This window comes from Hylobates moloch, unplaced genomic scaffold (genome assembly GCF_009828535.3).
Source record: "Hylobates moloch isolate HMO894 unplaced genomic scaffold, HMol_V3 SCAFFOLD_1, whole genome shotgun sequence".
Taxonomy (NCBI): Eukaryota; Metazoa; Chordata; class Mammalia; order Primates; family Hylobatidae; genus Hylobates; species Hylobates moloch.
This window is the reverse complement of record NW_026652276.1, coordinates 104,228,733-104,254,887: the sequence shown is the minus strand read 5'-3', so window position 1 is coordinate 104,254,887 and position 26,155 is coordinate 104,228,733. Positions and strand designations below refer to the sequence as shown.

Sequence of the window (26,155 nt, the reverse complement as noted above, 5' to 3'; positions counted from 1 at the left end):
ACTCTCCTTGCAGTTGCTTGGAACATGAGACTATGAGTAGAGTCATGAATGTGATGGTTGTTAGAGCTGGGCTTTGACATGTCAAGCTTCTCTTCATCTTCTTTCTCCTGAGAACTCAAAAGCCTCCAACTTGACTGTGTCTCTAATGCATTACTAAAGCAGACAAGATCGCAGGGTAGGGATGGGCTGTGGCTCTTAAATTCTGCTTCCTATTAGAGTTAGAGATTTGAAGATCTTTATAAAGAACAGGGAGCGGAATATAGCATTCCTCCCAAGATCACACCTAGTAATTTTGCAGGCACAGGGCGGGAGTTCCCAAGCGCATGCGATAACCCTCCAGTCTGGTCTACTATTTAATAAAATTAATGGAAACAAAATCACCTGCCTGAAACACCTGCTTAGCTGCACAGATAACTCTGCTGTCTCGAGAGAAGTTAAACAAGGAAAAACAAGAAAACAGCTGCTGAACGGGCTCATGGTGATAAATCTCTCCTTTGTTGCTTCCTCCATCTCCCTACAAAAGGGGCTCGAGAGGAGGCAGTGAAAAGGCCTATTCATCCCCGACATTTTCACAGCAGTCCATAAACTGCTGCTATCTGCACTTTCAGATGCTCCCATCAGCATCACAGGTAAATGTTGCCTTCGTCACTGATGCTGGCCCTGTGAACCCTGGCCTTCAGGTCTTTCAGGGGCCTTTGGAGTACATATTTGCAGGTCTTCAGAACTGAGATGTGAGCCAGAGGACTTCCCCTTGTTTGGCCACTTCTAGTATCCAGTAAAAATGAAGGGCAGTGACTGTTTGCCAAACATTTTGGACTGTGACCCCACAAATCCTGTCATGAATGAAGACCCAGGTCTGCCAGGGTCCACCCCAGACAAGGGCTTGGGCAGCCCAGCTGGGCAGCAGTTTTCCTCTCCATCATGTTTGCTTCCCAGCCTTTTCAGTCTGTAGGACTGGAGGCTGCTGATCTTCAGATGCTTTCCCCCAGATTTCCAACTCCAGCATTTATCTCACCATCAGCAATGACTGTATTTGTGTTCTAAAGTAGCCACCACTGTCATATTGCCACTGCTGTTGCAGTTGTGGTAAGTTTTAGCTTTTGTGTCTTTGCTCTCCCTGCTCCCCTTTTTTTCTGTAGTATTTGTGGCCTAGTCATTTAAAAGAAGCTAAAAATCCGGTCATCTTGACAACCTAGTTGTCACTAACCAGGACAATTTTTTTTTTTTTTTTAAGGGTCTCCCTCTGTCACCCAGGCTGGAGTGCAGTGGCACAATCTCGGCTCACTGTAGCCTCTGCTTCCCAGATTCAAGTGATCCTCCTGCCTCAGCTTCCCGAGTAGCTGGGACTACAGGCGTGAGCCACCACGCCTGGCTAATTTTTGTATTTTTAGTAGAGACAGGGTTTCACCATATTGGTCAGGCTGGTCTCAAACTCCTGACCTCAGGTGGTCCTCCCGCCTTGGCCTCCCAAAGTGCTGGGATTACAGTCCTGAGCCACTGCACCTGGCTTAGGACAATTTTAACTTTTGTTCTTTTCATCTTAGATGTTAGATACCACTGACTTGTAAGATTACTTCTGGTGGAACGAGTGTTCTCTTAATTATTAGTTATGTGCTCTAAGCCTCTGACTATAGTAGACAGTATGCCTTTTCCATCTTTGCATTTTCTAGCTTCTGGAGCCATGCCAGGTGCACGATTGGTGCTCAGGAAATGTTGGTTGGACTAAGTATGAAATAGCCAAAGCAATAGACCAGCCTCTAATAAAACATCCTCCAGGCTGGCTCTGGGATTGGCTGTCAGACCCTTGGTATTGCCAGGGACAGAAACCCATCTTTAGCATCAGCCAGAAAAAAAAAAAAAAAAAAGATTTGCAGAAGGGGTCCTGGGAGTGGCTCACAGAGTTGAGGAGGAGTTTGGCAGTCCTTGGGCAGACAGCGACCAGGCAGCTCTGAGGGCCTTAGGGACTCAGTCTCCCCTCAGCTTTGTTTTCTCCCTCCGTAGGGAGTGCCCATACATCCCTTTCTGCAGCCTCATCCCTAATGAAGTGAGAGTTCTGTACCCCAAACCTCTCTCCTGTTCCTGCCCCAAACATAACTCTCAGTTTGAAAGATCCTGGGCAGGACTCTGGCCTGGTTGGGGGTATGTAGAACCCCATGAATGGGAGTTTGTGTTTTGTCCTTCCTATCCTGACATGCTGGTATCTGAGGCCCTTGTGATCATTTTACTGTGTCTGGAAAGGAGCTGTAAAGGGAGCTCTATAGCTATTTTCAGCCATTTAAATGGTTAACATACAACAGGTGAAATTTTTTCTGTGGTTTCCAAAGGTCAGGACCAGTAAGCCGACACAATAGGAAGACAGAATCTGACCTGATAGGAGATTTACCAGTCAAATGTCCTACCATGAGTTCTCCCACCATGGAGTACACAGTGGAAGGGGCCACTTTTGACTGCTTTGGGGGAAACATCTGTCCCGGGCCACTCCACTGTGTTCCACAGGGCTGTGGGGCATCTCGGGAGCTGGTGCAGTCCCTGTTAGGGTCTATCTGAGCAGAGCTGGGGGCCTGAGAGGTGGGTGAAGGGAGAAATTAGATCACCTTCCTGGTCCTTTTTACCATCAGGCAATTGCATACCTTCAAGGCAGAGGTAGCAGCTCCCATCCCCAAGGCACGCAGCAGAGATGAAATATGACATCCTATACTTAGCATCAAAAAACACCACCCGAGGAAAGGAAGTAGCAGGAGAGGCCTGGTTCAAGAGCAGACAGATTTTGTTGCCTGCTGTTCCCAAACATACCAAATGCAAGGAATGGCTGCCAGAGGAAACAGTGTTCCGAACGGGGGAAAGCCATGCCTGTCCTGCCCCATGTGGCCCGCCTTCATCACTGTCTCCCACCATCCCTGTGGGGAGCCGACTGTTGGTGGGCACTCTAGATGCTGTGTGGCATATAGAAAGAGTTCCAGTACCACTTCTGCAGCCCTGACCTGCAGGGATTGGGGGTCTAAACAGGGACAACAAGACAAGTCCATTAAATCACAGTGTTCAAGAGTGGGCTGTGGGGGAGCACCCCTGATCAGAGAGAGGCTTTGCTGAGCCAGGCCTGGGGGATGGGCCCAAGGGGCCCCAGGAGGGAGTTGTGAGAGGTCCTGATATTGTCCTTTCATTTGGGGCCTCCTTGGAATGTGGGTGGCATTCTGTAGGGCATTATAGAGGAGGAGAAGACCTGGCCAGAGCTGGGCTGCTCTGGGGCTAAAGGAGCAGCGTGGGGACACATTTGAAGTGGCAGGTCCATCAGGTGGCAGGTGTCTGAGTGAGAGGTGATGGCAGCCTGGAGGTGAACCTACTGGCAAGAGCGGAAAGGTGGCAGGAGTATGCAGCCTGCCATCTGGAACCGACAGGAGGGTACTCTCTGTGAAGAATTCTCCTGACAAACCAGACCTTACCTGAGGGAGCATGACCATAGTGCCTGAGGGGCTGAAGATGCCCTAACTGAAGTTACTGATTGTGGAGGAGGCAGCTTTAGTGACATATCAGCCATCTGCTAACAGAGGTGGGTGGGCAGGGGCCAGAACCAGGAGTCCAGGGCTGGTCCCCATGTACCAGGAGTGACTGGGAAAGCTTCATGAGAGGCGGCCGGAACTTGAGGGAGTCTTGGGTTACCTGGCAGGACCAGGGGTGCAGGGCGAGGTGACCATCCACACGGTCAGCTTACCTACGCGTGGCTTTTATTCTTTTGCTCTTGGTTTATCATAACATTTTTCTTCTAGGTTGTTTTGCTAGTATTGCCTAGCATTCATTACTTTTTTCTTAGTGTATTTTTATTAATTTTGGTCAAAATTTGTATTAATCATATTTTAAATGCCAGGTATTCTACTACATGTTTTACATGTGTTAATATTTTTAATGTAAGATCTGCATAATGTAGATATGATCCCCATTTTACAGTTGATGAATTAGACATGAAGAAGCTATGTAATTGCCAAGGTTGCAGAGCTCCTAAGTGATAGAGCCAGAGCCAAACGCTGCATATACACAGGGAACCCGAATTGAATTTCAGTTTCTTCTGGAGAGTCTTCCACAGGGCTCAATACTATGTTTCTGTTGCCATTTCTTGATTCATGTTTTGGGTATTTATCTGTTGACTTCCTGCTATAATATAACTCTTTCTTCTCTTACATTACTACTTGTAGATATTCTGTTAGATTATTACAACAAAAATAATTCAATACTGATGTTCTTGGCTTCGTACAGCTAAAGACAGTATTTCTTGTGCTCCACTTTGTTTTTATTTATTTTTGAGACAGAGTCTCGCTCTGTCACCCAGGCTGGGGTGCAGTGGCACGATCATAGCTCACTGCAGCCTCAACTTCCCAGGCTCTAGCGATTCTCCCTCCCCAGCCTCCTGAGCAGCTGGGACCACAGGCATGTGCCACCATGTCCAGCTAATTTTTTTATTTTTTGTTGCAACAGGGTCTCATCATGTTGCCCAGGCTGGTCTGGAACTCCTGGGCTCAAGTGATCCTCCCTCCTTGGCCTTCCAGAGTGCTGAGATTATGAGCGTGAGCACAGCACCCAGCCATATCTGTTTATTCTTGATTCATCTAAAATTACACAGTAGCATGTCCAGGTACTCCCTGTTGCTCAAGTCCTTTAGATAGGTCCCTTACTTCTAGAGGCTTAAGCTTTTAAGAGCCTAGAGATTCCTCTGTACTATTTCTTTAATCACGTCTTCCTCTTTATTCCCTGTCATCTTGTTATGGGATACCTATTGGTTGGAAGTTGGACCTCCTTCAGGGATCTTCTATTCTGTCTCCTTAAAATTTTTTTCTCCCTTATGAAATGTTCTTAATTTTCCAACTCTTCCATCTTCATTTCATCAAGCAAATATTTGAATCTAAGAGCTCTTCTCAGATTTGTCTTTTTCATAATGCCACACTTTTCCCCCCCTTCTCTGAAAAATCTGTTACATAACTAAAGAGAATAATATTAAGATTCCCCCATGTGCTCAACCTCCAGCTTTAATAATTACCAAGGTAAAGCCAAGGTTTCCTTCTAGGACTCCGCCCACATCCTCCCTGTATAGCAGGGAAGCCTATTTCCTTCTATACTCTCATTCACAACACTCAGGACTTCCAGAACGTTTCACTTCTGACACCAGACATGTAGGGATTTTCTCCACACCAACCAATTCTGAAAGCAGCTCAGTGTCATCCATTTCAGCTTCATTACACTGAGAGCAGCTCAGTGTCCTACATTACAGCTCTGACACTTGACCTGCACTTAGTGCATACTCCACAGGTTAAGGGCTCAGTTCCACAAGACTGACCCCATTTCAGACTCCAGTCACAATTCCAGGTTGTCCCTGTGCTTTTTACTAACTGGTTATACATCAGAGGTTCCCATACCTGTTCCTTTGGGTTGAGTCATCTGGAATGGTGCTCAGAACTCAGAAACACCTACTTATAGTCACTAGTTTATTACAGAGGTTTTTAAAAGGATACAAATGGGCCAGATGTGGTGGCTCAGGCCTGTAATCCCAGCATTTCGGGAGGCCAAGGTGGGCAGATCACTTGAGGTCAGGAGTTAAAGACCAGCCTGGGCAACATGGTGAAACTCCTTCTCTACCGAAAATACAAAAATTACCTGGATGTGGTGGTGTGCGCCCGTGGTCCCAGCTACTTGGGAGGCTAAGGCAGGAGGATTGCTGGAGCCTGAAAAGTCAAGGCTGCAGTGAACCTAGATCGTCTGGGTGACGGAGTGAGACTCTGTCTCAAAAAAAAAAAAAAAAAAAAAAAAAAAGGTGGCCAGGTAGGGTGGCTCACGCCTGTAATCCCAGCACTTTGGGAGGCCGAGGCAGGTAGATCACCTGAGGTTGGGAGTTCAAAACCAGCCTGACCAACGTGGAGAAACCCCGTCTCTACTAAAATACAAAATTAGCCAGGCGTGGTGGCACATGCTCGTAATCCCAGCTACTCGGGAGACTGAGGCAGGAGAATCGCTTGAACCCAGGAGGTGGAGGTTGTGGTGAGCTGCACACCACTGCACTCCAGCCTGGGCAACAAGAACGAAACTCCATCTCAAAAAATAAAAAGGCCAGGCGCGGTGGCTCACGCCTGTAATCCCAGCACTTTGGGAGGCCAAGGCGGGTGGATCACGAGGTCAGAAGATCGAGACCATCCTGGCCAACATGGTGAAACCTCATCTCTACTAAAATACAAAAAAAAAAAAAAAATCCAGGTGTGGTGGTGCACATCTGTAGTCCCAGCTACTTGGGAGGTTGAGGCAGGAGAATCTGTTGAACCCGGGAGGCAGAACTTGCAGTGAGGTCAGATCACACCACTGCACTCCAGCCTGGCAACAGAGCAAGACTCCGTCTCAAAAAAAAAAAAAAAAAAAAAAAAGATACTGATGAAGAGCCAGATGGGGTGGCACACAGGGCATGGTGTGAGGGAAGGGATGTGCCAGCACCCACACGTGTTCAGCAACCCAGAAGCTCTCCAAACCCTGTTCTTTTGGGCACAATTGATTGAATGGTTGGCCATTGGTGATTGCCAATTGAAGGTTGCTTCAGCCCTTCCCTAGTCCCATGGTTGGTTCCCTGGCAACTAGCCCCCATTCTGAGGCTGTCCAAGAATCCCCAGCCACCAGTCATGTCATTAGCATACAAAGAAACACTCATTCAGAGATTCTGGGGGTTTTAGGAACTGTGTGCCAGGAAATGGATAGAGACCAAATATATATTTCTGACTATGTCACAGTCCACCCCCTGCTCTCCGGCCACAGACCCCTTAACAGCAAAACGATGTGTAGCTTAAGAGGTACTGGCATATTACTAGAATCTCATGTAGCCATGAATAAAGAGTCCAGTCCATCGTCGTGTGGGCCCAGAGTGGAAGTGTCATCCCCTGTCTGTAGTGCTTTATCATGTCTGTAAACCCACTTAACTTTCCCGACATTCTTGTAAGGAAGAAATGATCATTTCTGCCTCAGACTGGGGAAGGAGTAAAGCTTAGAGAATCAGGACCCTTTCTCTGAGAAGGCCTCTGTGTGTATAAACAACTGAGCGTTTTCATTGGATTTAAAATGTTAAGCCCCAGATGATGCCTGAAGCCTTAAACATATTCAGCTGCTGTATTCAGGTGGCGCGTGACCCCAGAGCGGCCATGCACTTTTATCCTTCTCTCAGATGTTGAGGAAATTCCCCCCCTCCTTTGCTTTTTCCATTGAAGGGAAGCTGAAGCCTTTGGGCTGTAGAGGATTGAGCCCTGCTACTTGGCCAGCCTTGGGGAAAGAGGATCTTAACAGACTAAAAACAATGTTTTCTGGGAAGTCAGGAGGCCCCAGTGGAAGTAAAGGCGAGGTTGTGGAGAGTACACTCTGGTCGGTTGAGATTCTGGGGTTTGGTTCTGGCTCAGAGCTGGCCCGAAGTGAGCCCTGGAGCAGTGGGCCCTCAGCCCAGTGCCAACGCCGAGGCCACGGGAGGCCTCTGGGGCCAGGGGTTCCCTGGTTCCAAAATAGCCTTCCTGTGACCCGGCTGTCCTGCTCAGTTGCCAGGAAACCCCAGGAGCAGATCATCATCTCTCTCGGTATGTGACTGGATCTAGGCAGGGAATCTGTTTGATCCCCTTCTTCCCAAAGAGATTAAGAAATATCTAGTATTGAGTCTCTCAAAGTTACTTCGTGCATCCAGTGAGACGCTTCTGAGTCCTGAATAAAGACTTGTTTAAATATATTTTTGTAATTAATTTTTCTTTTGTCCTTTTTCTTTTTTTTTTAAACGGAGTCTCACTCTGTCACCCAGGCTGGAGTACAGTGGTGTGATCTCAGCTCACTGCAACCTTCGCCACAGACATGCGCCACCACTCCCAGCTAAATTTTGTAGTTTTGGTAGAGATGGGGTTTCACCATGTTGGCCAGGCTGGTCGCGAGCTCCTAACCTCAGGTGATTCATCCGCTTCAGCCTCCCAAAGTGCTGCGATTACAGGAGTGAGCCACCACACCTGGCGATTTTTGTAATTAATTTTTCTGACTTTCCTTCCCTATGCCTCTACTTTTTTTTTTTTTTTTTCCCCTCCTCTAAATGGTGTTGCATCTTCTGCTGGGCAACTGGGCCAGGAAGGCATTCTCTTATTGTCAGATGAAGGCCATGCCATGTTCCAGGCAAACTGTGTGAACTGGGCTCTTGATCTTCTGTGTATCTGTGAAATGCCTTTTCTCCCAGCTCTGGAGGTGTCCCTGAAGTCATCCCTTTGTTGTGTGGCTATAAATACCTCGACTTTGGTGGCTGCCTTTTCATCATACCCCTTCCTGGGAAGGCATTTCCTCTGGAAGGGTTGCTTTGGCCCTTCATTCCCTCTCCACATCCTCTCTTGGCAGCCGTAATAGGCCCAACCCTGCTTCCTGCTAAGATTTACTCTTGTGGATTCTGTGTTCTTTGCGGCTGAGGTATGAATGACAGCTACTAAGTTCAATTCCTGGAGATAACTGGGTTCCTTTTTGCTGATCATCCACAATCATGGAAGTGCCCTTTATGATTCATGATGGGGTTGAAAGACAGAACATTTGGATCCTCAGTTTCATCTCTTGCTATGACATTAGCCAAGTCATTTCACCTATCTGGGCCTCGGTTGCATTGTCTACAGGGTGAAGCTAAATCACTTTTTTTATTTTAAGAGAGAAACAAGGTCTCCTATGTTACTCAGGCTAGAGTGCAGTGGTGCGATTATAGCTCACTGCAGCCTCCTGGGCTCAGGCAGTCCTCCTGCCTCAGCTTCTCGAGTAGCTGGGACTACAAGTGTGTGCCAGCATGCCCTGCTGATTTTTTTTATTTTGTAAGATAGGGTCTCATGTTTCCTAGGCTGATCTCGATCTGGCCTCAAGTGATCCTCCTGCGTCGGCCTCCCAGAGTGCTGGGATTATAGGCATGAGCCACCGTGCCCAGCCATGGAGCAGTCACATTTTTAAGATCACTGTGGAGTTGTTTATGCTTCATGAAGACCGTCAGATATCGGCTTAGTCTGTTTTTAATTTCTTGGGTTAATTAGATGCATAAGCTCTGCCTCCAAGCATACATAATCCCAAACACCAACCTGGATAATTAAGTGTGCAGGCAGTGAGTGAAAGAAGTGAGCCTAAGCAGTAAGGAATTGACATCAAGCCAGTGCATTGTACCTTCTAGGGAGAGTATGAGTCCCTGCCAGCTTTGCTGGCTGACCCCCGTTCTGCGGGTGCTGATCCTGTTCTCAAGATCTTTGGTTGTAGCTGTTATTGACTGTCATACTTTTGATGCTCCCCTATGCTCCCGAGCAGCCACCAACCCAGGGTGAAGCTGAGATGAACTGGGGTGAGCCTCAGAGGTTCAAGAATCCAGAGAAGGGTTTTCAAATCTAATAGATAAAAGAAGTGAAGAGCTATGAGCAAAAGTTCTCTCTAGCTCAGAGGTCGCTCAGACATTCACAAGGTGAGAAGGATGTGGTCTGCCATCACTGTGAGTGCACCCACAGCAGTCATTGTCAGCATCAGTCCAAACAGAAAAGGCAGCAAGAGGCAGACAGAGGGGCATCCCCAGGATGTTTGGCATCCTGAGGTCATACAGCTTCATTTTTTTGGTGAGCTGAATATCATGGCCATGAATGTGAGCAAATCTGCACTAACTTCCTTTTGCTTCTCCAAGAAATGGCCTAGAGAGGCTGCCTGCATTTCTTGGCTAGTGGCCCCTTCCTCTGTCTTCGAAGACAGCAGCATGATATCTTCTAATATTTCTCTCTCTGTCCCTCCCTGTCTCTCCCTCTCTCACCCTCTCTGTGAATCTCTCATTCTCTCAGCCCCTCTCTCCCCTCTGCTTCTGTCATTTTGTCTCCTTCTCTCTTTCTGACCCTCCTGCCTCCCTCTTAGGAGGATCTGATTACACTGGGCTGACCAAGATAATCGCCCAGCTCAAGATCCTTCATTTAACCACAGAATCCCTTCTGCCATGTATGGTAATGTATTCGTGGGTTCCAGGAATTGGAACAAGGACATCTTGGGGGGCATTTTCCCGTCTCTCATACCCTCTTACAGATCAGCATCTGCGAGGGACTACATATCCTGCCAATGCAGAGATAACTCAGCACTCTGCATCCTCAGCATTCTCGGCTTAATCCTTTCCATCCCAGATGAGACCATCCTGACAGCCTTCTTTCAGAACATCTCCTTTCTCATGCTCCCTTCTGGTGGCTGGGGCCTGATGGACATAGCTCACCTCATCTTTCTGCTGTTTGTTTACTGCATTTGAGGGTTGCTGTACTGTTTACATTGTTAACAAATGCTAGGTTTGCTACAACCCTGCATCAAGCAAGTCCATTGGTGCCATTTTTCCAACAGCATGTGCTGAATTTATTTCTCTGATTTACATTTTGGTAATTATCACAGTATTTCTTTTTTCTTCTTTTATTTGAGACAAAGTCTCGCTCTATTGCCCAGGCTGGAGCGCAGTGGCACGACCTCAGCTCACTGCAACCTCTGCTTCCCAGGTTCAAGCAATTCTCCTGTCTCAGCCTCCCCAGTAGCTGGGATTACAGGCGTGCGCCACCACGCCCGGCTTATTTTTGTTATTTTTAGTAGAGACGAGGTTTTACCATGTAGGCCAGGCTGGTCTCAGACTCCTGGCCTAAAGTGATCCTCCTGCCTTGGCCTCCCTAAACCTTGTTTTTAAACAAGCGTGGCAGTTTTGGTGGCACTTTGACCCTTCTTTGACCATGTATCACAGCACAGTGGCAGCTGGTGGTGGTGAGCTGCAGTTGTTGGAGGAAGTGCAGCAGAGCCACGCTGTGAGGCCTGGCCCACTCCCAAAACTGGAAGGTACCTGCAGGCGCTCTCATTCCATGTCAGCCTGGAAAGGGTGGGCTACAGACCACTCAGCTCCATGCACATTCTCATGGGACTAGGTGGCCAGCTGTGACAGTGGGGAAGTAATCGCACTCCCTGCAGAGAGATGTGGCCAAGGGAGGAGCAGAGAGCTGGCCTGGAGGAGCACGAGGGCGGCTGTGGGAAGTGCAGCAGTCAGCATGGAGTGGCCGCCAGAGGGCCAGGGCCACAGTATGGGTGGGGAGAAGCAGGTCAGGGAGGCCCCGTAGCGAGGGTCGGCTCTGAGCAGCCGCCTGGCAGGAGTGGAAGGGGCAGGTGGAGGACTCAGCAGACCGGAGGACTGCTGCCTTGCAGGCTGGCCAGAGTGTCACAGCAGAGACCCAAGGGGTGAGGACTCCTCAAAAAAATTTTCCCCTCAGTTGATATTTTTGGAGATATCCAGATTAGGTTCTTAAGATTGGCTGAGTAATGCATTTTGGGAAGGGGAACCAGTTGAATGGTTTCAGGAAGGTTTTTCAATCTCCATGTTTACTATGCACAGCCTTGGTTCATCTGCTGGGATTTTGAAGAGGCAGCCATAACTTTGATCAGTGTTTTTGAAGGGCTGGGTGACCATGCAGGGTTCCAGGGTCTTCTCACCGGATGATGTTCATGGCTGAGTTTACTCTAGTTCCCCGTCACAGGGTACAGGAAAGTGCTTGAGGCCGGGGCTGCGAGGCAGGGCTGGCACACAACACCCACTGCCACCGTGGGAACAGCACCTGCTGAGCCTTGATCCTCAGCTCTTTGTCCTCAGATTTCCGACAGAAACATCCTGGGCTCTGCAGCCTCCAGCCCGTGGCTCCATGATTACATCACTCCTCTGTCTTCTCTGTTACATTTCACACCCTTCTTTGATTACTGCTCATTATGTTGTGCGATTATGGTGGACACCACTGGCATTGCTGCTTGGGTTTCTAGTTCACGGTTCCTGTGCCTTTTCCCGAGGCCTGGGGCCCGCCCGCCTGGAAGCAGCCTGGTTTGTAGGAATGGATTCAGCTGGAGTCGGCTGTGGACTTTTGTCTGTGTTCCCTGCCTCAGCCTGACTGCTGTTGTCTTTGTTGATCTCTGGGCTTATTTCTCCTTGAGCCACGGATACAGCTTTATTCTGACTTTGCACCTCTGTGTGCTACATGTATTGGGTTTTCAAAATGAAATGTGAGCTGAGCTTTCCTGTGTTGGCGCATTCTCGTTTATGCTAAAGTGTTACTTTTTATTGGCTCCGATTTGAAAATTCAACTACCTGAACCTTGTGGGATCCCTTCGTCTGAAGGGAGCTTGAAGTTTATCTCCACCCATCTGCATTCATGCATGGAGAATATTGACTTTAGGGTTTATTCCTAAAGTCATTTCATGGGACACACCCTAGACTGAAACTTTCTTTTTTCACTTGATTATTATTAAACTTGTCATTATGGACATTTTAAAACGTCTCCAAAGATTAAAAAAAAAAATGATAACATGATCACTACCCATGTATCATTACCCAGGCTTGACAATGAACATCTTTCTGCTGTTCCTGTACCCACCTTCCGATTTTTTGGTAGTACTTAATTTTGAATTACAAAAATGCCACATGCCAGCCGGGCGCGGTGGCTCACACCTGTAATCCCAGTACTTTGGGAGGCTGAGGCAGGCAGATCACGAGGTCAGGAGATCGAGACCATCCTGGCTAACACAGTGAAACTCCATCTCTACTAAAAATACAAAACATTAGCCGAGCGTGGTGGCAGGCGCCTGTGGTCCCAGCTTCTCGGGAGGCTGAGGCAAGGAAGTGGCTTGAACCCAGGAGGCGGAGCTTCCAGTAAGCGGAGATCGCACCACTGTACTCCAGCCTGGGCAACAGAGCGAGACTGTGTCTCAAAAAAAAAAAAAAAAAAAAAAAAAAAAAAAAAAAAAAAAAAAAAATGTGAATGTATATGTAACTTGTCCACAAAAAGAATTATACATTTTGTACTAGAATATATTTTTATTACATTTTGAGTGTTTTCTAAGTTAACACAAAGAGAACTACCTCATTTTTATGAAGTGGCTGGATAGCATTCCATCCTGTCAGGATATGGAAATAGTTTTAACAGTGATTAGTAGGCAGGTAGGTAGATAGAGATTAGATAGACAGACAGAACGGTCATGGAGTTATCCTCACGCCTGACTTTTCTGTGACAGTCAAAGTCCTATCACTGGTTGTGATGGGTGTGTCTTTGCCTGAACTAGGTCGTGCTAAACTGACCTCTCCAGTGGCTGTACCAGTTTGCCCTTGGTAGTGTCTGAGAGGTTCCATTCCATCACTTTGCCATCATTTGGATTGCTAGACTTTTTAATATTTGCCAGGTTGGTGTATCTCAAATAGGATCTCATTACTAGCATTAGCAGTTCCCTGACCAGGTCTCTGTTCACATGTTTCCAGACTGCGGTGGCCTTCCTGTAAATTGCCTAATTGTTTCTCTGTAACCAAACACCTTTCTGATGTTTTTTAGTTATTTTTGATAACTCTGTCATTAGTTCTGTGAGTTCTATCAGCAGCTTCACTGCATGCACCAGGCATGTGATACCATATGCAGGTAATGGTCATTTTGTCTTCTCCTCTTGTATCTTTTTTGTTTCCCCTCGCAAGACAGAGTTTCACTCTTGTCACCCAGGCTGGAGTGCAATGGCACGATCTCGGCTCACTGCAACCTCTGCCTCCTGGGTTCAAGAAATTCTCCTGCCTCAGCCTCCCGAGTAGCTGGGATTACAGGTGCCTGCCACCATGCCCAGCTAATTTTTGTATTTTTAGTAGAAATGAGGTTTCACCATGTTGGCCAGGTTGGTTTTGAACTCCTGACCTCAGGTGATCCCCCCAGCTTGGCCTCCCAAAGTGCTGGGATTACAGGTGTGAGCCACTGTGCCTGGCCCTCCTCTCATGTCTTATTCAGAGCCTGATGGTGGGGTGCCTGCTTCCAGAACAGCTAGTAGCAATGGGCGTGCCTCATGACTGTAATGGAGCTGCTGCTCGCTCCACCATTAAACACCATGCTGGCTTTGGCTGAGCCGTATTTTTTTCTTATCATATTACAGAAATGTTTGTTTGGGTTTTTTTTGTTTGGTTTGGTTTTTTTTGTTTGTTTGTTTTTGAGACGGAGTCTCACTCTGTCACTCAGGCAGGAGTGCAGTGGCGCGATCTCGGCTCACTGCAACCTCTGCCTCCCGGGTATAAGCAATTCTCCCTGCCTTAGTCTCCCAAGTAGCTGGGATTACAGGCACCCACCACCACGCCTGGCTAATTTTTGTATTTTTAGTAGAGATGGGGTTTAATCATGTTGGCCAGGCTGGTCTCGAACTACTGATGTCAAGCGATCCGCCCGCCTCGGCCTCCCAAACTGCTGGGATTACAGGTGTGAGCCAATGCACCTGGCCACCACCTCAGTCGTTAGTTACTTCTGTCCCGTTGCCTATGGTTCTGGAAGTCTGACTGGAAAGGGGTCTGTTCCTGACACCCCACCTCCTCTTGCCTCTCTCAGGTGCTGGCTCCTTTGGTTATATTGGGGTAGGGAGGAAAGAGAAGGGAAAGGGTAGCTCACACCTGTAATCCCAGCACTTTGAGAGGCCGAGGCAGGCAGATCACTTGAGGTCAGGAGTTCGAGACCAGCCTGGCCAACATGGCAAAATCCTGTCTCTACTAAAAATGCAAAAAAAAAAAGCAGTCAGGCATGGTGGTGCATGCCTGTAATCCCAGCTACTCAGGAGGCTGAGGCAGGAGAATCGCTTGAACCCGGGAGGCAGAGGTTGCAGTGAGCAGAGCCTGTGCTACTGCACTCCGGCTGGGTGACAGAGTAAGGCTCTGTCTCAAAAATAAAAAAAAAAAGTTTCCCAGAGCCCATCTAGTAGGGCCACACGGTGATGGCATCTGTCTCTTGGCTCCTGTCTGGTCACTGGCCATGCCCTTCCCTGACCTCAGCTGCTAGCCCTCAGCACACGTGACTGTGACTTCGTGTGGCAGCTGCTGAGTCCTGAGATGTTTTTAATGGCTGTTTGATTCCCAGGTTCTTCACCTACCAACGAGGGGAAACAGCTGTGGTTCTCCATCGTTGGAGGAGTGGAAGAGAGCTCCCCAGCGCAGCCGTGGCAGCCACCTTCCAGGAGCAGGGGCTGGAATGTCCCGCGGCCGCATCTCTGACGGACGCGGCTGAAACGTGTTTTCACAGGTGCTGTTTTCTGTTTTCCGTGTTCCTAACAGAAGGGAGGGGAAAGCACAGCTACTGACAAGTAGAACACTGCTACTTTTTTTAAGGCAGTTTCTTGTTTTTTTAGACGGAATTAGTCCTTGGCTTCCCTCCCAGTCCCAGCCCTGCTTCCGGCTGCGAATGTCCCTGAGTCAACACCATTAGAGATTGCTTTGTGTATTTTGTAGCGTTCTCTGTTTTGAAGAGAGAATTATGTTACAAATGTTTTTGTTGTAAATAAATAAAACACTTCCTTGTCCTTGCAAGATCCAGTATAAGTGAATTGTGTGGACTCAGCTAAGCTTCCAGAGTCCCCAGGCGAGCAGAGGGAGGCCATTTGCCAGTCGGGCTGGGGCTCAAGCTCTGGAGCCAGCGGTTCTGATTCGCCTGATAATGAAACGCTGCACACCAGGCTTGGGGTTCCCTAAGCCCGCTCCCAGTGTGGGGAGCTGATGCCAGCAGCTTAACGGAAAATTGAAGCCACTTCACCCTCCTGTACCCCAACACCCCGGGCCCCCTGCCACACACAGCCCTGAGACCACCTCACCCTCCCATACCCCGACATCCCGGGCTCCCTGCCCCACACAGGCTTCTCTGAGCCTTTCCCAGGGTCCCACACTCCCTCGTGGGGCTGAGGCAGGAGGCTCCCTTCCCCTGTTCTGCCCCACCTCTCAGCCTCCACGAGTACCCACAGCTGTGCCTCCAGGTCTCCCCCACAGTGCCCACACTGCCCCGAAGCCTTTCCCAGCCCCATGTCCCCTCTCATTATCCTCCCTGACCTTGGTCACCCTCCCGGGCCCTCCTTCCTCAAGGGTGCCATCTACACTGGCTTCTCCACTCTCAGCTAGTGACTCCTTGCCCCGCTGCCGTCCCATCTCTCTGCTGACTTGCCCGGGCCATCGGATCCAGCAGGCATTTCTTTGTCCCGATCGGACCTGACTTTACTACTCTGAAACTTCCTCTTCCCCAAGATACTGTCTTCCTTGAATTTCCAAGCTTCCAGCTCTGGGATTTCCTGGCTCCTCTTTTGGGAAGGCTGCCCATTGGTTGCACTCTCTTCACTGCCTGCCTCCTACCACCGCAAAAACACTTCAGAGCATTTCAGATGTAACCCAGCAGCGAAGGGCTGGGAAAGGGACCCATCCAGGCCATGGGTCGTTCTCCAGGGCTGGGTGTGCTGCCTGGCCTAGGAGGCCCCTGGCCTGTGCCCCCACCTTCCAGGGCCTCACCTTCTGACAGAATCAGCTTAGAGAGCAGAAACCAAGTCCTGGGGGTGCGGTGCTCCCTTCAACCCACGTTGCTGGAGTGGTGGCTCCAGAAGAGTGGCTTTCTCAGAGGTCATGAGGAATTTGGAGATGTTTCCCGCATCTACACCTCCAGGCGTCATGACCATGGTCTGGCTTCATCTGGCATGAGACGTCCCTTAGTCCCTCCCGATTCAGGAAGGCCCAGACCCCACACCATACTCTGCCCAGCCTGCTGCTGAGCCCTGCATCAGCCACCAGCACTGTCACCTGCCCAGCTGTCTCTTTTCAGCCTTCTCTAACACGCCCATACAGCCAGAACAGTCTTTTTAAAAGTTTGTCAACCCCGTCAAAAAGTGGGTGAAGGATATGAACAGACACTTCTCAAAAGAAGACATTTATGCAGCCAACAGACACATGAAAAAATGCTCGTCATCACTGGCCATCAGAGAAATAAAAATCAAAACCACAATGAGATACCATCTCATACCAGTTAGAATGGTGATCACTAAAAAGTCAGGAAACAACAGGTGCTGGAGAGGATGTGGAGAAATAGGAACACTTTTACACTGTTGGTGGGACTGTAAACTAGTTCAACCATTGTGGAAGACAGTGTGGCGATTCCTCAAGGATCTAAAATTATAAATACCATTTGACCCAGCCATCCCATTACTGGGTATATACCCAAAGGAATATAAATCATGCTGCTATAAAGGCACATGCACACATATGTTTATTACGGCACTATTCACAATAGCAAAAACTTGGAACCAACCCAAATGTCTATCAATGATAGACAGGATGAAGAAAATGTGGCACATATACACCATGGAATACTATGTAGCCATAAAAAAGGATGAGTTCATGTCCTTTGTAGGGACATGGATGAAGCTGGAAACCATCATTCTCAGCAAACTATCACAAGAACAAAAAACCAAACACTGCATGTTCTCACTCATAGGTGGGAATTGAACAATGAGAACACTTGGACACAGGAAGGGGAACATCACCCACCGGGGCCTGTCGTGGGGTAGGGGGAGGGGGGAGGGAAAGCATTAGGAGATATACCTAATGTAAATGATGAGTTAATGGGTGCAGCACACCAACATGGCACATGTATACATATGTAACAAACCTGCACATTGTGCACATGTACCCTAGAACTTAAAAAAAAGGAAAGAAAAAAAAAAACATAAAAAACATCACAATTGTAAATAAGGACCAAAAAAAAAAGAGTTTGTTTGTTTTTGATGGAGTCTCACTCTGTTGCCCAGGCTGGAGTGCAGTGCTGCAATCTCGGCTCACTGCAACCTCCACCTCCCAGGTTCAGGTGATTCTCCTGCCTCAGCCTCCTGAGTAGCTGGAACTACAGGTGCACACCACTGTGCCCAACTAATGTTTTTTAGTATTTTTAGAAGAGATGGGGTTTCACCATGTTGTCCAGACTGGTCTCGAACTCCTGTACTCAAGCAATCCTCCCACCTTGGCCTCCCAAAATGTGCTGGGATTATCAGCATGAGTCACCACACCCAGCCCCTGGAATGGTCTTTCTAAGGGTCAGCCCCGTCATCTCTAAATGGCGCTGTGGTTACCTTCCTGGACCTCCTCTGCCTCATTTCTTGTGGCGTGGCTGCCTGTTCCCAGCCCAGCCTCCTGCCCCACAGCACAGGCATGCCCCCTGCAGCCTGCAGTGGTGGGAGCTGACTGATCACTGCCCGCCCCCTGTCCAGCCTCCTTTCTAGGCTTTTCCTTGGAAGAGGGTTTTTGCAAGGACTTCAGCACAGAAGTGCAGTGAAGAGATGGGTGTTTCAGGAAGTCACTCTTCTGACTTAAGAATATTAAAAATGGAAGAAAACACTGCATGCAGCACTTCTGCTTGTAGGACTCTGCCTTCAAAGACATGCACACTTGTGGACTAAAAGGATGTTCGTTCATTGCATTGTTGCTGATGAGGTCATAAAATTGGAGGCCGCTGTGAGGCCTTCAGAGGGACTGGTGAAAGAGACCCCAACACAGCTGCCTGGGGAGGACTCTATGGCTTTTTTTTTTTTTTTTTGAGACACAGTCTCGCTCTGTTGCCCAGGCTGAGAGGTTGGAGTGCAGTGGTGTGATCTCAGCTCACTACAACCTCCAACTCCCAGGTTCAAGCGATTCTCCCACCTCAGCATCCCGTACAGGTGTGTGCCACAACACCCAGCTAGTTTTTGTATTTTTAATAGAGACAGGGTTTTGCCACATTGGCCAGGTTGGTCTCAAACTCCTGACCTCAGGTGATCCACCCACCTCGGCCTCCCAAAGTGCCAGGATTACAGGTGTGAGCCACCGCGCCTGGCTCCCATTACATCTTTTTCAATTTAACACACGTATATGTAAGGGAGGTATTTGGTGAGCACTTGAGGAAGGTACAGACCCCCTAGCCCTGCACTGCACTGAGCTTTTGACAGCCCCAGTGCCCAGCGAGATGAAGCCGCATGTTGTTCCAAACATTTCTTCCAGTCAGTTCTTCTCTCATGATAAGTGCTTTACCTGGGACTTTACCTGTTACTCTGTTACTTTTGTTAAATAAAGTTAGTATGTTGCATTTAAAAGATAATAAGAGACTGTAATCCAGCACTTTGGGAGGCTGAGGTGGGCAGATCACCGGGTCAGGAGTTCGAGACCAGCCTGGCCAACATGGCGAAAACCCATCTCTACCAAAAATACAAAAAGTTAGCCAGGCATGGTGGCTGGCACCTGTAATCCCAGCTACTCGGGAGGCTGAGGCAGGAGAATCACTTGAACCTGGGAAGTGGAGGCTGCAGTGAGCTGAGATTGCACCACTGCACTCCAGCCTGGGCAACAGAGAGAGACTCTGTCTCAAAAAAAAAAAAAAAAAAAAAAAAAGGGGGGCTGATGCAGGAGGATCCCTTGAGGCCAGGAGTTTGAGACCAGCCTGGGCAACATAAAGACACCCTGTCTCTACAGAAAATATTTTAGAAAATTAGCCAGGCATGGTGGTGCCTGCCTGTGGTCCCACTACTTCGGGGGTTGAGGTGGGTGGATCACTTGAGCCCAAGAGTTGGAGGCTGTGTGAGCTGTGACTGCACCACTGCACTCCAGCCTGGGTGACAGAGCAAGACCCTGTCTCAAAAAAAAAAAAACAACATGGAGACTCGTGTGTGTACACAGAACCGGAGGACACAGGCTCAAACGCACTGTCATTATGGCGAGCACAGAACAGGGAGGGGAAGGAGGTCCCGTGTTTTCTCCTGGGTGCTTCTATACAATTTGAGATGCATCCATGTATTGTTAGTGCACTTTAGAAATGAGAGGAAATGTGACTTGCCTACCTCGTGGACTGTGGGGTTGGAGCTGGGGAGCGCAGGAATGCGGTGGGGTCCTTCTGCCGCAGCTCGCCCGGGCCTTGTGCTGGAGGCACATGCAGGGAGCACCAAGAAGGCAGGCAAGCTGGGTGCCCCTAACCCATCGCGCAGGAGGTCAGTGGGATGGTGGTGGGCCCTGTGTCTGCCAAGGAGATGCGTGGTCCCTGAAGCACATGAAACCAAATTCCACGCTGGAGGTCCATAGACCAGCTGCCAAAGAGGCCCCCACGCAGGCGGGCAGGCAGCACGTGGCACTGAAGTGGCAGCCAGGTGGCATTGACCTTGTCCAGCACATCACAGTTCTCAGTCAACCTTTCCCGAGGTGGATTTCGGGGTTGAGTGCCCCCTTTTTAAGCTCAGATGCAGAGCATGGAGTTGACGACGCCCCTCAGTCATGCACAGCGCCGCACCCGTCCGCGACACCCTCATTATTCTAGTCCTGTACACTCTCCCACGGGCAGCCGTGCCCACATGCTTCGTGTACATCTTTGTATTTGAGAGTGTTCTTGCAAAACGTGTCGCTGTGGGTGTCCTGAAGCCAGCCAGCCTCCCAGTGTCCTGTGGGACAGTGTGGTGCATGAGTGACAGCACCTCTGCCAGGGCTTCCCTTCATTCCCCCAGCAACACTGGAGACCACTGAAGTGTCTGCACTTTGCAAGGACGGAGGAGGCTGGCTCAGAGGGCTCCAGAGGCTTCCCAGAGCCCCCTAGATCCCGGCATCGGGGACTGCCTTTCTGCCCTCACCCGGGGCACAGTGGGCTGGGTCTGCCCTGGGGGCCTGCCTTGTGGCGCCCCACCTCTCCCCGCGGTGGAATCTCCAGGGTCATTTCAGAGGGAAGGTCATGAGATCCTGGGCAGGAAGGACTTGCCCCGGGGGACAGAGGCAGCGCTGAGGGAGACCCCGGTTGCAGCCTGGAGTGCGGGCTTTTCCCACTGGGTCCTCGAGTCCTCTCCTCCCCGAACCTGGGTCCTTCTTTTGAAGAGAGGATTTGGGTTCAGGCCAGACTGACCTTTGCTGAGCAGATCCGGCAATAGGTGGCGACATAACCCACTCCTTGCTTTCTGGGCAAGCCTGGTGGCCCCAGGGGAACTTCATCACCCACCTCGGCCCCCTGCCCATGGCCTGAGCCCGGGTGCCAGGGCGCTGCTGAGAAGGGCACTTGGCCTCTTTCTGCCACCCAAATGCTAGACACAGTCCCCAGGAAAGGGAATTGGGGGCTGACACAGAGACCACCCTTGCCCTCCAAGAGTAGGAAAGGCGGCAGGGCACGGTCACGGGCAGTCCTCCAGGCACAGCGGCAGGAGCCCGGAAATGATGGCAGCCAGCCCCTCTTGTCTGCAGAAGGGAGCCCTAGGGGGCCCTGAGCCTCTGGGGAAAATCAGTGCTAGAGGCCCCTTCTTTTACGGGCTCAGGAACTGGGCTGGTGCAGGGGAAGAGGCGGAGCTGCTTTCCCGGCACCTGCTCTCTCCTGGCAGGTGAAGAAGCTTCCCTTAAGCACTCTGACTGTTCTGACCAACGCAGTTGTGATAAGAGCGCAGTAATGCTCAGCAGAGGGACTTCACCCACAGCGACCGCTAAGCCAGTGTGTGTGTGTGTGTGTGTGTGCGCACGCGCGTGTGTGTGTGTGTGTGTGTGTGTCCAGGAAGCAAACACTCTAGAAAGAGACAGAAATGTCAAATGTCAGCAAATAAATAACAATATATAATATATATAATATCAATATTGTAATAAACCAAAAATTGTTTCATCTTATATATGTGATATTCTTTAATTCCCAACCATTCAAACTAACAGTGCAGCTGGGGCTGGGCACAGTGGCTCACGCCTGTAATCCCAGCACTTTGGGAGGCCAAGGCGGGAGGATTGCTTGAGCCCGCGAGTTTGAGACCAGCCTGGGCCACAGAGTGAGACCTCATCTCTACATATTTTTTTAAGTAACAAAATTTTTTTTGTTTTTTGTTTTGTTTTGAAACAAGGTCTCACTCTGTGGCCCAGGCTGGAGTGCAGTGGTGCGATGTCAGCTCACTGCAACCTCCACCTCCTGGGTTCAAGCGATTCTCCCACCTCAGCCTCCCGCATAGCTGGAACTACAGGCATGTGCCACCACACCCAGCTAATTTGTGTGTGTATTTTTTGGTAGAGATGGCATTTCACCATGTTGGCCAGGCTGGTATCAAACTCGTGACCTCAAATGATCCGTCCACCTTGGGCTCCCAAAGTGCTGAGATTACAAGTGCGAGCCACCGTGCCCGGCCAGAAAATATTGTTAAAAATAAAAATGAAGGCCAAGCACATTGGCTCACACCTGTAATCCCAGCACTTTGGGAGGCTGAGGTGGGCAGATCACGAGGTCAGGAGTTCGAGACCAGCCTGGCCAACATGGTGAAACCCCCGTCTCTACTAGAAATACAAAAATTAGCTGGGTGTGGTGGCGGGTGCCTGTAATCCCAGCTACTCAGGAGGCTGAGGCAGGGGAATTGCTTGAACCCAGGAGGTGGAGGTTGCGATGAGCCAAGATCGCACCACTGCACTCCAGCCTGGGTGACAGAGCAAAACTCATCTTGGGGGGAAAAAAATGGAATTAATAAAAATATAAATGTACTGCAGAGGGACATTGGTGTAGGGGGGCTTGAGTCAAATCTCCATTGTCCCCTGTCCTGCCCCTCTTCCCGCTCCCTCCTGCTGAGCTTACCCCACTGCTCAGGTCAAGGCAGAATGGCCCCTCTAGGTAAGAGAACCATTCAGACCCAGACAGTTGCCTCCCAAAAAGGGAAAGAGCTTGGGGGTGCTGGAGGTTTGGTAGCTGCTTTTGGAGAAATCCCAAAGACAGGAGCAGCACCAGGAGGCCAGTCTCTGGAAAACAAGTACAGTGGAAAAGGTAGATTCTGGAAAAGGGGCCATATGGCATCCCAGAAAGAGCCCCGAACTTACTCCTGCCAGGTGACAGCCCCAGCGTCACTGCAGTGGCACCTATGAGGCCTGTCCCAAGGGAGTTTCTGTCACTCTGTGCTGGGCGTGCTGTGGGTGCTCGAGGAGTGCCAGTGGAGTGTGAAGTCGCTGACGCTCACCTTCATGTGGGCTCTCACATTGAGGTAGGCGATGAGATGGAGAAGTCTCAGAGGTGGCTGGAGCCGTGGTCTGTTCCTGAACAGGCTCGCCAAGCTTCGGTTGGTTGGTTTTTTTCGAAACGCCTCCTACACAGGTCGAGAGACCGCCTCACACACAGTGTGGACCTCAGTACCCTCCACACAAGGTAAAGTCACTTATCAGCCAGCCATGGTGGTTCACGCCTGTAATCCCAGAGCTTTGGGTGGCCAAGGCGGGAGGATCACTTGAGCCCAGGAGTTTGAGACAAGCCTGGGCAATATAGGAAGACCCTGTCTATAAAAAATTTTTTTAATTAGCCAGGGGTCGTGGCATGTGCCTGTGGTCTGGGTACTCGGGAGGCTGAGACAGGAGGATCACTTGAGCCAGGGTGGTTGAGGCCGCAGTGAGCTATGATCGTGCCACTGCACTCCAGCCTGGGCGACAGACCGAGACCCTGGCTCAAAAAAAAAAAAGGCCGTTTATCTCCACCTGCTGCCCAGCCCCTGAGCCAGACACTGTCCTGCTGCCCCTCCTCCCCACAGCCCCATCCGACTGGTCTCTGAGGCCTTGGGCTTTGTGGCTTTAGGTACCCACTCCTCCTCTCATCTCTCTGCCCTGCCCGGATGGGATGCTAACACTTCTCACCTAGATTGATTACTGCCAAACTGTCCCCACGGCCTCCCCTCTCCACCTGCCAGCCTGCCTCGCCCCAGCTGGAAGTCCTTCAGTCGCCTCAGTAGCCTTTGAGACCAAGTTCAAACTCTCTATTTAGCACAGAAGCCCACCCCGCTACCCCCCACAACAGCTGGTCTCTACCTTCCAGCCGCACTGGACCACTGCGGGTCCTGAATGTCCACAGCAGCCACCCCCACCCCGTGCCTTCCCGCCAGCGGCTCAATCCTCCTGGACTACATCTCCGCCTCTTTCCAAAACAGCAGAGGCCCCATGGCTCACAAGCCTCAGAGCGCAGGACCCAGGAGTCCAGGCACCATTGCCCCAGCAGCCATGGAAAAGGGGCCCCTCAGCACAGGAGTCCAGGCACCATTGCCCCAGCAGCCATGGAAAAGTGGCCCCTCAGCACAGGAGTGAACTCTTTCCCAATCCAAACAAAACTACAGGAACTCTCCTCTTTGCTTGGTATTAAAATATTCCTTTCTCATGTTTTCAAAGAAATATTTTCATTTCCTTATACAAAAACCATGCATAGAAGGTAGTTAAAAATGCATGCATAGGCCCGGCACGGTGGCTCACACCTGTAATCCCAGCACTCTGGGAGGCCGAGGCAGGCAGATCACCTGAGGTCAGGAGTTCAAGACAAGCCTGACCAATATGATGAAACCCCATCTCTACTAAAAATACAAAAATTAGCTGGCATGGTGGCATGGGCCTGTAATCCCAGCTAGTCTGGAGGCTGAGACAGGAGAATCGCTTGAACCCTGGAGGCGGAGGTTGCAGTGAGCCGAGATTGCACCATTGCACTCCAGCCTGGGCAACAAGAGTGAAACTCTGACTCAAACATACACACACACACACACCCCCACACATCCACACACACACCCACACACACCCACACATCCACACACACACCCACACACACACACACACACACATATAAACCTGGAGAGAAAAAAACAGCTGAAGCTCCACCTCCTCCTCTGGGCAGCCTTCCCTGATCACCATCCAGGTAGGTGGTGGCCCTTGGAGTGTGCTGGGTCACACTCCTGCCACGGGACCCCAGGCAGGCCCGCAGGCTGCAGTTCTGAGGACAGTCACCAACCCAGGGAAGTGCCAGGGGGCACATGGAATGAACAAAGTCATGCTCTGTGGCTTTTCGCCACCTGGGGCAATGGGGCTCCCTCTTTTCATGCTGTTTGTGACCCTCAGATTCGATGACATCCTCAGGTGCACCTGCACATTGCCAGACACACAGTGGGGGTGTCGGGAGAGCCCCAGGGCCTCTGAAAGCAACCTGTTGGCTAGAAATGCAGGGAGGTTTTGAAACATAGTTGTGAATAATATTCAGAAAAACCACAGTTGAGGCCAGGCACGATGGTTCACGCCTGTAATCCCAGCACTTTGGGAGGCCAAGGCAGGTGGATCACTTGAGGTCAGGAGTTCAAGACCAGCCTAGCCAACATAGTGAAACCCCATCTCTACTAAAAATACAAAAATTAGCCAGGCTTGGTGGTGTGCACCTGTAGTCCCAGCTACTCGGGAGGCTGAGGCAGGAGAATTGCTTGAACCCGGGAGGCGGAGGTTGCAGTGAGTGGAGATCACACCATTGCATTCCAGCTTGGGTGACAGAACCAGACCCTGCCTAAAAAAAAAAAGAAAAATCACAGTTGACTGGAAGAATTGAAACCCTAAGCCATGTCACCTACCTCTTCTATGTCCCCTAACCAATTTGGGTCCCCAACCCAGGTTGGTTTTTTGTTTTGTTTTGTTTTTGAGACAGAGTCTCGCTCTGTCACCCAGGCTGGAGTGCAGTGGCAGGATCTCTGCTCACTGCAACCTCTGCCTCCCAGGTTCAAGCGATTCTCATGCCTCAGCCTTCTGAGTAGCTGGGATTACAGGTGCCCGCCACCACACCCGGCCAATTTTTATATTTTTAGTAAAGACACGGTTTCACCAAGTTGCCCAGGCTGGTCTCGAACTCCTGACCTCAGATGATCCACCTGCCTCAGCCTCCCAAAGTGCTGGGATTACAGGCATGAGCCACCACGCCCAGCCCCCAACCCAGTTTAGAGGAGGAGCCATCACAGGGGGCACCCCTGGCCCTCATGGACACTGCACGTCTGCCTGGGCCAGACACCTCCATCCCCTCTTCACACACACGTGGCCCTGCCTCCTGGCAGCCTCTCCTCAAAGGGCACTGGAAGGTCCACTTGCCTCACCCCACCTGGCATTTGGACTATAAAGCAGGCGCCTAGATGGGCGACCCTGTGTGGACACAGCCTATAGCTCACAGCCATCAATAGCACAGTGTTCCGTGGTGCGTACAAACAGCCTCACTCTGGCTCCGTGGAATAGACGTGAAAGTCACTGAGGTGCGTTTCCAACCTCAGAATTACTCAGCAGCCCTTCCCTGCGTCACTGGCTCCTCTTTGATTCTGCAAGGAGGCCCTTCCCAGCTTCCCCCTTGACGCCCAGATCCCCCTTCCCTTCCAGGCACCCCCATGCCTCTCTCCAGGCCCAGAGAAAATAAAAGCCACCAGGCAGGAAATAAGCCCTCCCACGGGTCAAAGACCCCTTCCCTCACACCTCTTCCAACTCCTGAATCTCACCCACCCTCACCGCCTCCTCTGGGTCCTTGAGGGCAGACATGCCTCTTCCTCTGTGCCAGTGACACTGGCCCCACGGGCTCCATTACCATCCTCT

At 50.3% G+C, this 26,155-nt stretch overlaps 2 protein-coding genes across 3 annotated transcripts in view; one reads left to right on the top strand and one right to left on the bottom strand.

The window, feature by feature from the left end:
* The window catches only part of FKBP6 (FKBP prolyl isomerase family member 6 (inactive)), a 30,758-nt gene extending 15,409 nt beyond the window's left edge, over positions 1 to 15,349 (top strand). For both annotated transcript variants that reach the window (XM_032757130.2, XM_032757139.1), the window contains exon 9: positions 14,904 to 15,349. The gene's annotated coding sequence lies outside the window, so the exon portion shown is untranslated. The remainder of the gene's footprint in view (positions 1 to 14,903) is intronic.
* The window catches only part of TRIM50 (tripartite motif containing 50), a 49,794-nt gene extending 26,859 nt beyond the window's left edge, over positions 1 to 22,935 (bottom strand). The window contains exon 1 of the mRNA XM_032754768.2: positions 22,759 to 22,935. The gene's annotated coding sequence lies outside the window, so the exon portion shown is untranslated. The remainder of the gene's footprint in view (positions 1 to 22,758) is intronic.
* Between the last annotated feature and the right edge of the window lie 3,220 nt (positions 22,936 to 26,155).